General features: G+C 33.4%; 4 non-coding genes across 4 annotated transcripts; all 4 read right to left on the bottom strand.

Annotated features, from left to right (window-relative positions):
• Nucleotides 1–4134: 4134 nt before the first annotated feature.
• TRNAR-CCU (transfer RNA arginine (anticodon CCU)) lies at nt 4135–4208 on the bottom strand. The gene has a single exon. It is a non-coding gene; the product is annotated as a tRNA-Arg (tRNA).
• Nucleotides 4209–5636: 1428 nt separating this feature from the next.
• TRNAR-CCU (transfer RNA arginine (anticodon CCU)) lies at nt 5637–5709 on the bottom strand. Its single transcript has one exon. It is a non-coding gene; the product is annotated as a tRNA-Arg (tRNA).
• Nucleotides 5710–8612: 2903 nt separating this feature from the next.
• TRNAR-CCU (transfer RNA arginine (anticodon CCU)) lies at nt 8613–8685 on the bottom strand. The gene has a single exon. It is a non-coding gene; the product is annotated as a tRNA-Arg (tRNA).
• Nucleotides 8686–11588: 2903 nt separating this feature from the next.
• Nucleotides 11589–11661, bottom strand: TRNAR-CCU (transfer RNA arginine (anticodon CCU)). The gene has a single exon. It is a non-coding gene; the product is annotated as a tRNA-Arg (tRNA).
• Nucleotides 11662–13719: the final 2058 nt, after the last annotated feature.

Raw genomic sequence — 13719 nt, 5'->3', positions numbered from 1 at the left:
GTCATGTTTGTGTTTTTTTTCTGCCTTCATATCAGGATGTTCAGGAAGCAGATGATAATCATTAACTGATGACATTAGAAAAAAAATTACATTTGCTCCAGGTGAGGCTTGAATTCACAACCTCAGGATTGTTCAACAGATACTGTCTTATAAGTACCGCGCACAGACGGATTGCGCCACAGGAGCACATGGACAAAGCGCTTTATTTTTAGTTGAGTGATTTTAGCATTGAGTTGACTAAGTAAATTAACTTGGTTCATTAATTTTAAATTAGTTACTTTTTAAATCCACTAAACTACTGCACCCAATACTAAAGTACCTAATAAAAGTAATATTCTAATCATAAGGTAATCAATTATATTGTGCATTTGTGTTATTGCCCAGTTTTATGTATCCATAGGTGTATATTGCAATGAATTCATGCCATTGTTGTACAGTACAATATTATCAAAATTGTAAAATAATTCCTGTTTATTTATCTTAAATAATATTTGGTATAGATATATGTAACTTTAATGTTGCATAGGGAAAATATACACTATAATACCAAAAAATGCAGTATCTTTAAATAAAAATAAGTTAAATCTCACTTGTGCTCTATATTTAAAGGTAAACATTGTTTTTTTGGTCTGAAGCACCTAAATTGTCAGTAAAGTCAGTGTCCAAAGAAATATAAAAGGCAGAAAATTACTCTTTTGATGACATGGATGAAAGGACTTCAAGAAACCCATCAGCAATTGCAATAGAAATTGTTATTTTGTAGCCACTCTGATATTAAATTGCAATTAAAACTTAATAGGTATGTTTTGGTATATATGGATTTTCTGCAATACCATTAAGACAGTCACCTGAATTGAAAAAAAGCATAACTTCTAGAATGAGAATGAGCAACAAAGGAACATGCATCCTAGATGGGACTTGAAGCCACTGTCCCAGGTGATAGAACACTTTTCAGAAAACTAATCCACAATGTCATTAGGATAAATGTCTGCTTTTAGATACTGGGCCATAATTTTGCAAGCTGAACAGTTCCGGATTGATAAGCAGATAAAAGTTTCTGGTGGAGCCATTTGTGCAGTATGAAGCAAGAATGAAAGGAACATCTCCAAAATTATTTTAATGAAATAAAGCCTATCACCCCAGATGGGACTTGAACAAACAATCCCTGGCTTAGGAGGCCAGTGCCTTATCCATTAGGCCACTGGGGCTTAGTAACATCTTTGAGTGAAACTGATTTTTTCATTAGTATAATCATTAATTGTTGCGATATAGGAAAGCCGTTTATTTGTGTTCTTTGCTTTACAAATCCCAGCATGAAATGTGATTGTACTATCCAGACCTAATAGTGTGGACCCTCATGTTACAGTGCAGCAAAACAGATTGATGCAACTCTTTTACCAATAAAGAGGTAGTCTTTTGCATTCCATTTTGTTGACTAACTAAAGTAATGTTTACAGTGCATATGAACCAAAGCAGCTGTGTGTACTGGTACTTAAAAACAGTCATGTTTGTGTTTTTTTTCTGCCTTCATATCAGGATGTTCAGGAAGCAGATGATAATCATTAACTGATGACATTAGAAAAAAAAATACATTTGTTCCAGGTGAGGCTTGAATTCACAACCTCAGCATTGCTCAACAGATACTGTCTTATAAGTCCTGCGCACAGACCGATTGCGCCACAGGAGCACATGGTCAAAGCGCATTATTTTTAGTTGAGTGATTTTAGCATCGAGTTGACTAAGTAAATTAACTTGGTTTATTAATTTTAAATTAGTTACTTTTTAAATCCACTAAACTACTGCACCCAATACTAAAGTACCTAATAAAAGTAATATTCTAATCATAAGGTAATCAATTATATTGTGCATTTGTGTTATTGCCCAGTTTTATGTATCCATAGGTGTATATTGCAATGAATTCATGCCATTGTTGAACAGTACAATATTATCAAAATTGTAAAATAATTCCTGTTTATTTATCTTAAATAATATTTGGTATAGATATATGTAACTTTAATGTTGCATAGGGAAAATATACACTATAATACCAAAAAATGCAGTATCTTTAAATAAAAATAAGTTAAATCTCACTTGTGCTCTATATTTAAAGGTAAACATTGTTTTTTTGGTCTGAAGCACCTAAATTGTCAGTAAAGTCAGTGACCAAAGAAATATAAAAGGCAGAAAATTACTCTTTTGATGACATGGATGAAAGGACTTCAAGAAACCCATCAGCAATTGCAAAAGAAATTGTTATTTTGTAGCCACTCTGATATTAAATTGCAATTAAAACTTAATAGGTATGTTTTGGTATATATGGATTTTCTGCAATACCATTAAGACAGTCACCTGAATTGAAAAAAGCATAACTTCTAGAATGAGAATGAGCAACAAAGGAACATGCATCCTAGATGGGACTTGAAGACACTGTCCCAGGTGATAGTAAACTTTTCAGAAAACTAATCCACAATGTCATTAGGATAAATGTCTGCTTTTAGATACTGGGCCATAATTTTGCAAGCTGAACAGTTCCGGATTGATAAGCAGATAAAAGTTTCTGGTGGAGCCATTTGTGCAGTATGAAGCAAGAATGAAAGGAACATCTCCAAAATTATTTTAATGAAATAAAGCCTATCACCCCAGATGGGACTTGAACAAACAATCCCTGGCTTAGGAGGCCAGTGCCTTATCCATTAGGCCACTGGGGCTTAGTAACATCTTTGAGTGAAACTGATTTTTTCATTAGTATAATCATTAATTGTTGCGATATAGGAAAGCCGTTTATTTGTGTTCTTTGCTTTACAAATCCCAGCATGAAATGTGATTGTACTATCCAGACCTAATAGTGTGGACCCTCATGTTACAGTGCAGCAAAACAGATTGATGCAACTCTTTTACCAATAAAGAGGTAGTCTTTTGCATTCCATTTTGTTGACTAACTAAAGTAATGTTTACAGTGCATATGAACCAAAGCAGCTGTGTGTACTGGTACTTAAAAACAGTCATGTTTGTGTTTTTTTTCTGCCTTCATATCAGGATGTTCAGGAAGCAGATGATAATCATTAACTGATGACATTAGAAAAAAAATACATTTGTTCCAGGTGAGGCTTGAATTCACAACCTCAGCATTGCTCAACAGATACTGTCTTATAAGTCCTGCGCACAGACCGATTGCGCCACAGGAGCACATGGTCAAAGCGCATTATTTTTAGTTGAGTGATTTTAGCATCGGGTTGACTAAGTAAATTAACTTGGTTTATTAATTTTAAATTAGTTACTTTTTAAATCCACTAAACTACTGCACCCAATACTAAAGTACCTAATAAAAGTAATATTCTAATCATAAGGTAATCAATTATATTGTGCATTTGTGTTATTGCCCAGTTTTATGTATCCATAGGTGTATATTGCAATGAATTCATGCCATTGTTGAACAGTACAATATTATCAAAATTGTAAAATAATTCCTGTTTATTTATCTTAAATAATATTTGGTATAGATATATGTAACTTTAATGTTGCATAGGGAAAATATACACTATAATACCAAAAAATGCAGTATCTTTAAATAAAAATAAGTTAAATCTCACTTGTGCTCTATATTTAAAGGTAAACATTGTTTTTTTGGTCTGAAGCACCTAAATTGTCAGTAAAGTCAGTGACCAAAGAAATATAAAAGGCAGAAAATTACTCTTTTGATGACATGGATGAAAGGACTTCAAGAAACCCATCAGCAATTGCAATAGAAATTGTTATTTTGTAGCCACTCTGATATTAAATTGCAATTAAAACTTAATAGGTATGTTTTGGTATATATGGATTTTCTGCAATACCATTAAGACAGTCACCTGAATTGAAAAAAAGCATAACTTCTAGAATGAGAATGAGCAACAAAGGAACATGCATCCTAGATGGGACTTGAAGCCACTGTCCCAGGTGATAGAACACTTTTCAGAAAACTAATCCACAATGTCATTAGGATAAATGTCTGCTTTTAGATACTGGGCCATAATTTTGCAAGCTGAACAGTTCCGGATTGATAAGCAGATAAAAGTTTCTTGTGGAGCCATTTGTGCAGTATGAAGCAAGAATGAAAGGAACATCTCCAAAATTATTTTAATGAAATAAAGCCTATGACCCCAGATGGGACTTGAACCCACAATCCCTGGCTTAGGAGGCCAGTGCCTTATCTATTAGGCCACTGGGGCTTAGTAACATCTTTGAGTGAAACTGATTTTTTCATTAGTATAATCATTAATTGTTGCGATATAGGAAAGCCATTTATTTGTGTTCTTTGCTTTACAAATCCCAGCATGAAATGTGATTGTACTATCCAGACCTAATAGTGTGGACCCTCATGTTACATTGCAGCAAAACAGATTGATGCAACTCTTTTACCAATAAAGAGGTAGTCTTTTGCATTCCATTTTGTTGACTAACTAAAGTAATTTTTACAGTGCATATGAACCAAAGCAGCTGTGTGTACTGGTACTTAAAAACAGTCATGTTTGTGTTTTTTTTCTGCCTTCATATCAGGATGTTCAGGAAGCAGATGATAATCATTAACTGATGACATTAGAAAAAAAATTACATTTGCTCCAGGTGAGGCTTGAATTCACAACCTCAGGATTGTTCAACAGATACTGTCTTATAAGTACCGCGCACAGACCGATTGCGCCACAGGAGCACATGGACAAAGCGCTTTATTTTTAGTTGAGTGATTTTAGCATCGAGTTGACTAAGTAAATTAACTTGGTTCATTAATTTTAAATTAGTTACTTTTTAAATCCACTAAACTACTGCACCCAATACTAAAGTACCTAATAAAAGTAATATTCTAATCATAAGGTAATCAATTATATTGTGCATTTGTGTTATTGCCCAGTTTTATGTATCCATAGGTGTATATTGCAATGAATTCATGCCATTGTTGAACAGTACAATATTATCAAAATTGTAAAATAATTCCTGTTTATTTATCTTAAATAATATTTGGTATAGATATATGTAACTTTAATGTTGCATAGGGAAAATATACACTATAATACCAAAAAATGCAGTATCTTTAAATAAAAATAAGTTAAATCTCACTTGTGCTCTATATTTAAAGGTAAACATTGTTTTTTTGGTCTGAAGCACCTAAATTGTCAGTAAAGTCAGTGACCAAAGAAATATAAAAGGCAGAAAATTACTCTTTTGATGACATGGATGAAAGGACTTCAAGAAACCCATCAGCAATTGCAAAAGAAATTGTTATTTTGTAGCCACTCTGATATTAAATTGCAATTAAAACTTAATAGGTATGTTTTGGTATATATGGATTTTCTGCAATACCATTAAGACAGTCACCTGAATTGAAAAAAAGCATAACTTCTAGAATGAGAATGAGCAACAAAGGAACATGCATCCTAGATGGGACTTGAAGCCACTGTCCCAGGTGATAGAACACTTTTCAGAAAACTAATCCACAATGTCATTAGGATAAATGTCTGCTTTTAGATACTGGGCCATAATTTTGCAAGCTGATCAGTTCAGGATTGATAAGCAGATAAAAGTTTCTTGTGGAGCCATTTGTGCAGTATGAAGCAAGAATGAAAGGAACATCTCCAAAAATATTTTAATGAAATAAAGCCTATCACCCCAGATGGGACTTGAACCCACAATCCCTGGCTTAGGAGGCCAGTGCCATATCCATTAGGCCACTGGGGCTTAGTAACATCTTTGAGTGAAACTGATTTTTTCATTAGTATAATCATTAATTGTTGCGATATAGGAAAGCCGTTTTTTTGTGTTCTTTGCTTTACAAATCCCAGCATGAAATGTGATTGTACTATCCAGACCTAATAGTGTGGACCCTCATGTTACATTGCAGCAAAACAGATTGATGCAACTCTTTTACCAATAAAGAGGTAGTCTTTTGCATTCCATTTTGTTGACTAACTAAAGTAATGTTTACAGTGCATATGAACCAAAGCAGCTGTGTGTACTGGTACCTTAAAAACAGTCATGTTTGAGTTTTTTTTTCTGCCTTCATATCAGGATGTTCAGGTAGCAGATGATAATCATTAACTGATGACATTAGAAAAAAAATTACATTTGCTCCAGGTGAGGCTTGAATTCACAACCTCAGGATTGCTCAACAGATACTGTCTTATAAGTACCGCGCACAGACCGATTGCGCCACAGGAGCACATGGACAAAGCGCTTTATTTTTAGTTGAGTGATTTTAGCATCGAGTTGACTAAGTAAATTAACTTGGTTTATTAATTTTAAATTAGTTACTTTTTAAATCCACTAAACTACTGCACCCAATACTAAAGTACCTAATAAAAGTAATATTCTAATCATAAGGTAATCAATTATATTGTGCATTTGTGTTATTGCCCAGTTTTATGTATCCATAGGTGTATATTGCAATGAATTCATGCCACTGTTGTACAGTACAATATTATCAAAATTGTAAAATAATTCCTGTTTATTTATCTTAAATATTATTTGCTATAGATATATGTAACTTTAATGTTGCATATGGAAAATATACACTCTAATACCAAAAATGCAGTATCTTTAAATAAAAATAAGTTAAATCTCACTTGTGCTCTATATTTAAAGGTAAACATTGTTTTTTTGGTCTGAAGCACCTAAATTGTCAGTAAAGTCAGTGTCCAAAGAAATATAAAAGGCAGAAAATTACACTTTTGATGACATGGATGAAAGTACTTCAAGAAACCCATCAGCAATTGCAATAGAAATTGTTATTTTGTAGCCACTCTGATATTAAATTGCAATTAAAACTTAATAGGTATGTTTTGGTATATATGGATTTTCTGCAATACCATTAAGACAGTCACCTGAATTGAATAAAAGCATAACTTCTAGAATGAGAATGAGCAACAAAGGAACATGCATCCTAGATGGGACTTGAAGACACTGTCCCAGGTGATAGTAAACTTTTCAGAAAACTAATCCACAATGTCATTAGGATAAATGTCTGCTTTTAGATACTGGGCCATAATTTTGCAAGCTGAACAGTTCCGGATTGATAAGCAGATAAAAGTTTCTGGTGGAGCCATTTGTGCAGTATGAAGCAAGAATGAAAGGAACATCTCCAAAATTATTTTAATGAAATAAAGCCTATCACCCCAGATGGGACTTGAACCCACAATCCATTAGGCCACTGGGGTTTAGTAACATCTTTGAGTGAAACTGATTTTTTCATTAGTATATTCATTAATTGTTGCGATATAGGAAAGCCGTTTATTTGTGTTCTTTGCTTTACAAATCCCAGCATGAAATGTGATTGTACTATCCAGACCTAATAGTGTGGACCCTCATGTTACATTGCAGCAAAACAGATTGATGCAACTCTTTTACCAATAAAGAGGTAGTCTTTTGCATTCCATTTTGTTGACTAACTAAAGTAATTTTTACAGTGCATATGAACCAAAGCAGCTGTGTGTACTGGTACTTAAAAACAGTCATGTTTGTGTTTTTTTTCTGCCTTCATATCAGGATGTTCAGGAAGCAGATGATAATCATTAACTGATGACATTAGAAAAAAAATTACATTTGCTCCAGGTGAGGCTTGAATTCACAACCTCAGGATTGTTCAACAGATACTGTCTTATAAGTACCGCGCACAGACGGATTGCGCCACAGGAGCACATGGACAAAGCGCTTTATTTTTAGTTGAGTGATTTTAGCATTGAGTTGACTAAGTAAATTAACTTGGTTCATTAATTTTAAATTAGTTACTTTTTAAATCCACTAAACTACTGCACCCAATACTAAAGTACCTAATAAAAGTAATATTCTAATCATAAGGTAATCAATTATATTGTGCATTTGTGTTATTGCCCAGTTTTATGTATCCATAGGTGTATATTGCAATGAATTCATGCCATTGTTGTACAGTACAATATTATCAAAATTGTAAAATAATTCCTGTTTATTTATCTTAAATAATATTTGGTATAGATATATGTAACTTTAATGTTGCATAGGGAAAATATACACTATAATACCAAAAAATGCAGTATCTTTAAATAAAAATAAGTTAAATCTCACTTGTGCTCTATATTTAAAGGTAAACATTGTTTTTTTGGTCTGAAGCACCTAAATTGTCAGTAAAGTCAGTGTCCAAAGAAATATAAAAGGCAGAAAATTACTCTTTTGATGACATGGATGAAAGGACTTCAAGAAACCCATCAGCAATTGCAATAGAAATTGTTATTTTGTAGCCACTCTGATATTAAATTGCAATTAAAACTTAATAGGTATGTTTTGGTATATATGGATTTTCTGCAATACCATTAAGACAGTCACCTGAATTGAAAAAAAGCATAACTTCTAGAATGAGAATGAGCAACAAAGGAACATGCATCCTAGATGGGACTTGAAGCCACTGTCCCAGGTGATAGAACACTTTTCAGAAAACTAATCCACAATGTCATTAGGATAAATGTCTGCTTTTAGATACTGGGCCATAATTTTGCAAGCTGAACAGTTCCGGATTGATAAGCAGATAAAAGTTTCTTGTGGAGCCATTTGTGCAGTATGAAGCAAGAATGAAAGGAACATCTCCAAAATTATTTTAATGAAATAAAGCCTATCACCCCAGATGGGACTTGAACCCACAATCCCTGGCTTAGGAGGCCAGTGCCTTATCCATTAGGCCACTGGGGCTTAGTAACATCTTTGAGTGAAACTGATTTTTTCATTAGTATAATCATTAATTGTTGCGATATAGGAAAGCCGTTTTTTTGTGTTCTATGCTTTACAAATCCCAGCATGAAATGTGATTGTACTATCCAGACCTAATAGTGTGGACCCTCATGTTACATTGCAGCAAAACAGATTGATGCAACTCTTTTACCAATAAAGAGGTAGTCTTTTGCATTCCATTTTGTTGACTAACTAAAGTAATGTTTACAGTGCATATGAACCAAAGCAGCTGTGTGTACTGGTACCTTAAAAACAGTCATGTTTGAGTTTTATTTTCTGCCTTCATATCAGGATGTTCAGGTAGCAGATGATAATCATTAACTGATGACATTAGAAAAAAAATTACATTTGCTCCAGGTGAGGCTTGAATTCACAACCTCAGGATTGCTCAACAGATACTGTCTTATAAGTACCGCGCACAGACCGATTGCGCCACAGGAGCACATGGACAAAGCGCTTTATTTTTAGTTGAGTGATTTTAGCATCGAGTTGACTAAGTAAATTAACTTGGTTTATTAATTTTAAATTAGTTACTTTTTAAATCCACTAAACTACTGCACCCAATACTAAAGTACCTAATAAAAGTAATATTCTAATCATAAGGTAATCAATTATATTGTGCATTTGTGTTATTGCCCAGTTTTATGTATCCATAGGTGTATATTGCAATGAATTCATGCCACTGTTGTACAGTACAATATTATCAAAATTGTAAAATAATTCCTGTTTATTTATCTTAAATATTATTTGCTATAGATATATGTAACTTTAATGTTGCATATGGAAAATATACACTCTAATACCAAAAATGCAGTATCTTTAAATAAAAATAAGTTAAATCTCACTTGTGCTCTATATTTAAAGGTAAACATTGTTTTTTTGGTCTGAAGCACCTAAATTGTCAGTAAAGTCAGTGTCCAAAGAAATATAAAAGGCAGAAAATTACACTTTTGATGACATGGATGAAAGTACTTCAAGAAACCCATCAGCAATTGCAATAGAAATTGTTATTTTGTAGCCACTCTGATATTAAATTGCAATTAAAACTTAATAGGTATGTTTTGGTATATATGGATTTTCTGCAATACCATTAAGACAGTCACCTGAATTGAATAAAAGCATAACTTCTAGAATGAGAATGAGCAACAAAGGAACATGCATCCTAGATGGGACTTGAAGACACTGTCCCAGGTGATAGTAAACTTTTCAGAAAACTAATCCACAATGTCATTAGGATAAATGTCTGCTTTTAGATACTGGGCCATAATTTTGCAAGCTGAACAGTTCCGGATTGATAAGCAGATAAAAGTTTCTGGTGGAGCCATTTGTGCAGTATGAAGCAAGAATGAAAGGAACATCTCCAAAATTATTTTAATGAAATAAAGCCTATCACCCCAGATGGGACTTGAACCCACAATCCATTAGGCCACTGGGGTTTAGTAACATCTTTGAGTGAAACTGATTTTTTCATTAGTATATTCATTAATTGTTGCGATATAGGAAAGCCGTTTATTTGTGTTCTTTGCTTTACAAATCCCAGCATGAAATGTGATTGTACTATCCAGACCTAATAGTGTGGACCCTCATGTTACATTGCAGCAAAACAGATTGATGCAACTCTTTTACCAATAAAGAGGTAGTCTTTTGCATTCCATTTTGTTGACTAACTAAAGTAATTTTTACAGTGCATATGAACCAAAGCAGCTGTGTGTACTGGTACTTAAAAACAGTCATGTTTGTGTTTTTTTTCTGCCTTCATATCAGGATGTTCAGGAAGCAGATGATAATCATTAACTGATGACATTAGAAAAAAAATTACATTTGCTCCAGGTGAGGCTTGAATTCACAACCTCAGGATTGTTCAACAGATACTGTCTTATAAGTACCGCGCACAGACGGATTGCGCCACAGGAGCACATGGACAAAGCGCTTTATTTTTAGTTGAGTGATTTTAGCATTGAGTTGACTAAGTAAATTAACTTGGTTCATTAATTTTAAATTAGTTACTTTTTAAATCCACTAAACTACTGCACCCAATACTAAAGTACCTAATAAAAGTAATATTCTAATCATAAGGTAATCAATTATATTGTGCATTTGTGTTATTGCCCAGTTTTATGTATCCATAGGTGTATATTGCAATGAATTCATGCCATTGTTGTACAGTACAATATTATCAAAATTGTAAAATAATTCCTGTTTATTTATCTTAAATAATATTTGGTATAGATATATGTAACTTTAATGTTGCATAGGGAAAATATACACTATAATACCAAAAAATGCAGTATCTTTAAATAAAAATAAGTTAAATCTCACTTGTGCTCTATATTTAAAGGTAAACATTGTTTTTTTGGTCTGAAGCACCTAAATTGTCAGTAAAGTCAGTGTCCAAAGAAATATAAAAGGCAGAAAATTACTCTTTTGATGACATGGATGAAAGGACTTCAAGAAACCCATCAGCAATTGCAATAGAAATTGTTATTTTGTAGCCACTCTGATATTAAATTGCAATTAAAACTTAATAGGTATGTTTTGGTATATATGGATTTTCTGCAATACCATTAAGACAGTCACCTGAATTGAAAAAAATCATAACTTCTAGAATGAGAATGAGCAACAAAGGAACATGCATCCTAGATGGGACTTGAAGCCACTGTCCCAGGTGATAGAACACTTTTCAGAAAACTAATCCACAATGTCATTAGGATAAATGTCTGCTTTTAGATACTGGGCCATAATTTTGCAAGCTGAACAGTTCCGGATTGATAAGCAGATAAAAGTTTCTTGTGGAGCCATTTGTGCAGTATGAAGCAAGAATGAAAGGAACATCTCCAAAATTATTTTAATGAAATAAAGCCTATCACCCCAGATGGGACTTGAACCCACAATCCCTGGCTTAGGAGGCCAGTGCCTTATCCATTAGGCCACTGGGGCTTAGTAACATCTTTGAGTGAAACTGATTTTTTCATTAGTATAATCATTAATTGTTGCGATATAGGAAAGCCGTTTTTTTGTGTTCTATGCTTTACAAATCCCAGCATGAAATGTGATTGTACTATCCAGACCTAATAGTGTGGACCCTCATGTTACATTGCAGCAAAACAGATTGATGCAACTCTTTTACCAATAAAGAGGTAGTCTTTTGCATTCCATTTTGTTGACTAACTAAAGTAATGTTTACAGTGCATATGAACCAAAGCAGCTGTGTGTACTGGTACCTTAAAAACAGTCATGTTTGAGTTTTATTTTCTGCCTTCATATCAGGATGTTCAGGTAGCAGATGATAATCATTAACTGATGACATTAGAAAAAAAATTACATTTGCTCCAGGTGAGGCTTGAATTCACAACCTCAGGATTGCTCAACAGATACTGTCTTATAAGTACCGCGCACAGACCGATTGCGCCACAGGAGCACATGGACAAAGCGCTTTATTTTTAGTTGAGTGATTTTAGCATCGAGTTGACTAAGTAAATTAACTTGGTTTATTAATTTTAAATTAGTTACTTTTTAAATCCACTAAACTACTGCACCCAATACTAAAGTACCTAATAAAAGTAATATTCTAATCATAAGGTAATCAATTATATTGTGCATTTGTGTTATTGCCCAGTTTTATGTATCCATAGGTGTATATTGCAATGAATTCATGCCACTGTTGTACAGTAGAATATTATCAAAATTGTAAAATAATTCCTGTTTATTTATCTTAAATATTATTTGCTATAGATATATGTAACTTTAATGTTGCATATGGAAAATATACACTCTAATACCAAAAAATGCAGTATCTTTAAATAAAAATAAGTTAAATCTCACTTGTGCTCTATATTTAAAGGTAAACATTGTTTTTTTGGTCTGAAGCACCTAAATTGTCAGTAAAGTCAGTGTCCAAAGAAATATAAAAGGCAGAAAATTACACTTTTGATGACATGGATGAAAGTACTTCAAGAAACCCATCAGCAATTGCAATAGAAATTGTTATTTTGTAGCCACTCTGATATTAAATTGCAATTAAAACTTAATAGGTATGTTTTGGTATATATGGATTTTCTGCAATACCATTAAGACAGTCACCTGAATTGAAAAAAATCATATCTTCTAGAATGAGAATGAGCAACAAAGGAACATGCATCCTAGATGGGACTTGAAGCCACTGTCCCAGGTGATAGTAAACTTTTCAGAAAACTAATCCACAATGTCATTAGGATAAATGTCTGCTTTTAGATACTGGGCCATAATTTTGCAAGCTGAACAGTTCCGGATTGATAAGCAGATAAAAGTTTCTGGTGGAGCCATTTGTGCAGTATGAAGCAAGAATGAAAGGAACATCTCCAAAATTATTTTAATGAAATAAAGCCTATCACCCCAGATGGGACTTGAACCCACAATCCCTGGTTAGGAGGCCAGTGCCTTATCCATTAGGCCACTGGGGCTTAGTAACATCTTTGAGTGAAACTGATTTTTTCATTAGTATAATCATTAATTGTTGCGATATAGGAAAGCCGTTTATTTGTGTTCTTTGCTTTACAAATCCCAGCATGAAATGTGATTGTACTATCCAGACCTAATAGTGTGGACCCTCATGTTACAGTGCAGCAAAACAGATTGATGCAACTCTTTTACCAATAAAGAGGTAGTCTTTTGCATTCCATTTTGTTGACTAACTAAAGTAATGTTTACAGTGCATATGAACCAAAGCAGCTGTGTGTACTGGTACTTAAAAACAGTCATGTTTGTGTTTTTTTTCTGCCTTCATATCAGGATGTTCAGGAAGCAGATGATAATCATTAACTGATGACATTAGAAAAAAAAATACATTTGTTCCAGGTGAGGCTTGAATTCACAACCTCAGCATTGCTCAACAGATACTGTCTTATAAGTCCTGCGCACAGACCGATTGCGCCACAGGAGCACATGGTCAAAGTGCATTATTTTTAGTTGAGTGATTTTAGCATCGGGTTGACTAAGTAAATTAACTTGGTTTATTAA

Source organism: Taudactylus pleione, unplaced genomic scaffold, assembly GCF_031769625.1.
Source record: "Taudactylus pleione unplaced genomic scaffold, aTauple2 ptg000473l, whole genome shotgun sequence".
Classification (NCBI taxonomy): domain Eukaryota; kingdom Metazoa; phylum Chordata; class Amphibia; order Anura; family Myobatrachidae; genus Taudactylus; species Taudactylus pleione.
Note: the sequence above shows the minus strand (reverse complement) of the source record. Positions and strands in the feature narration are given on the sequence as shown.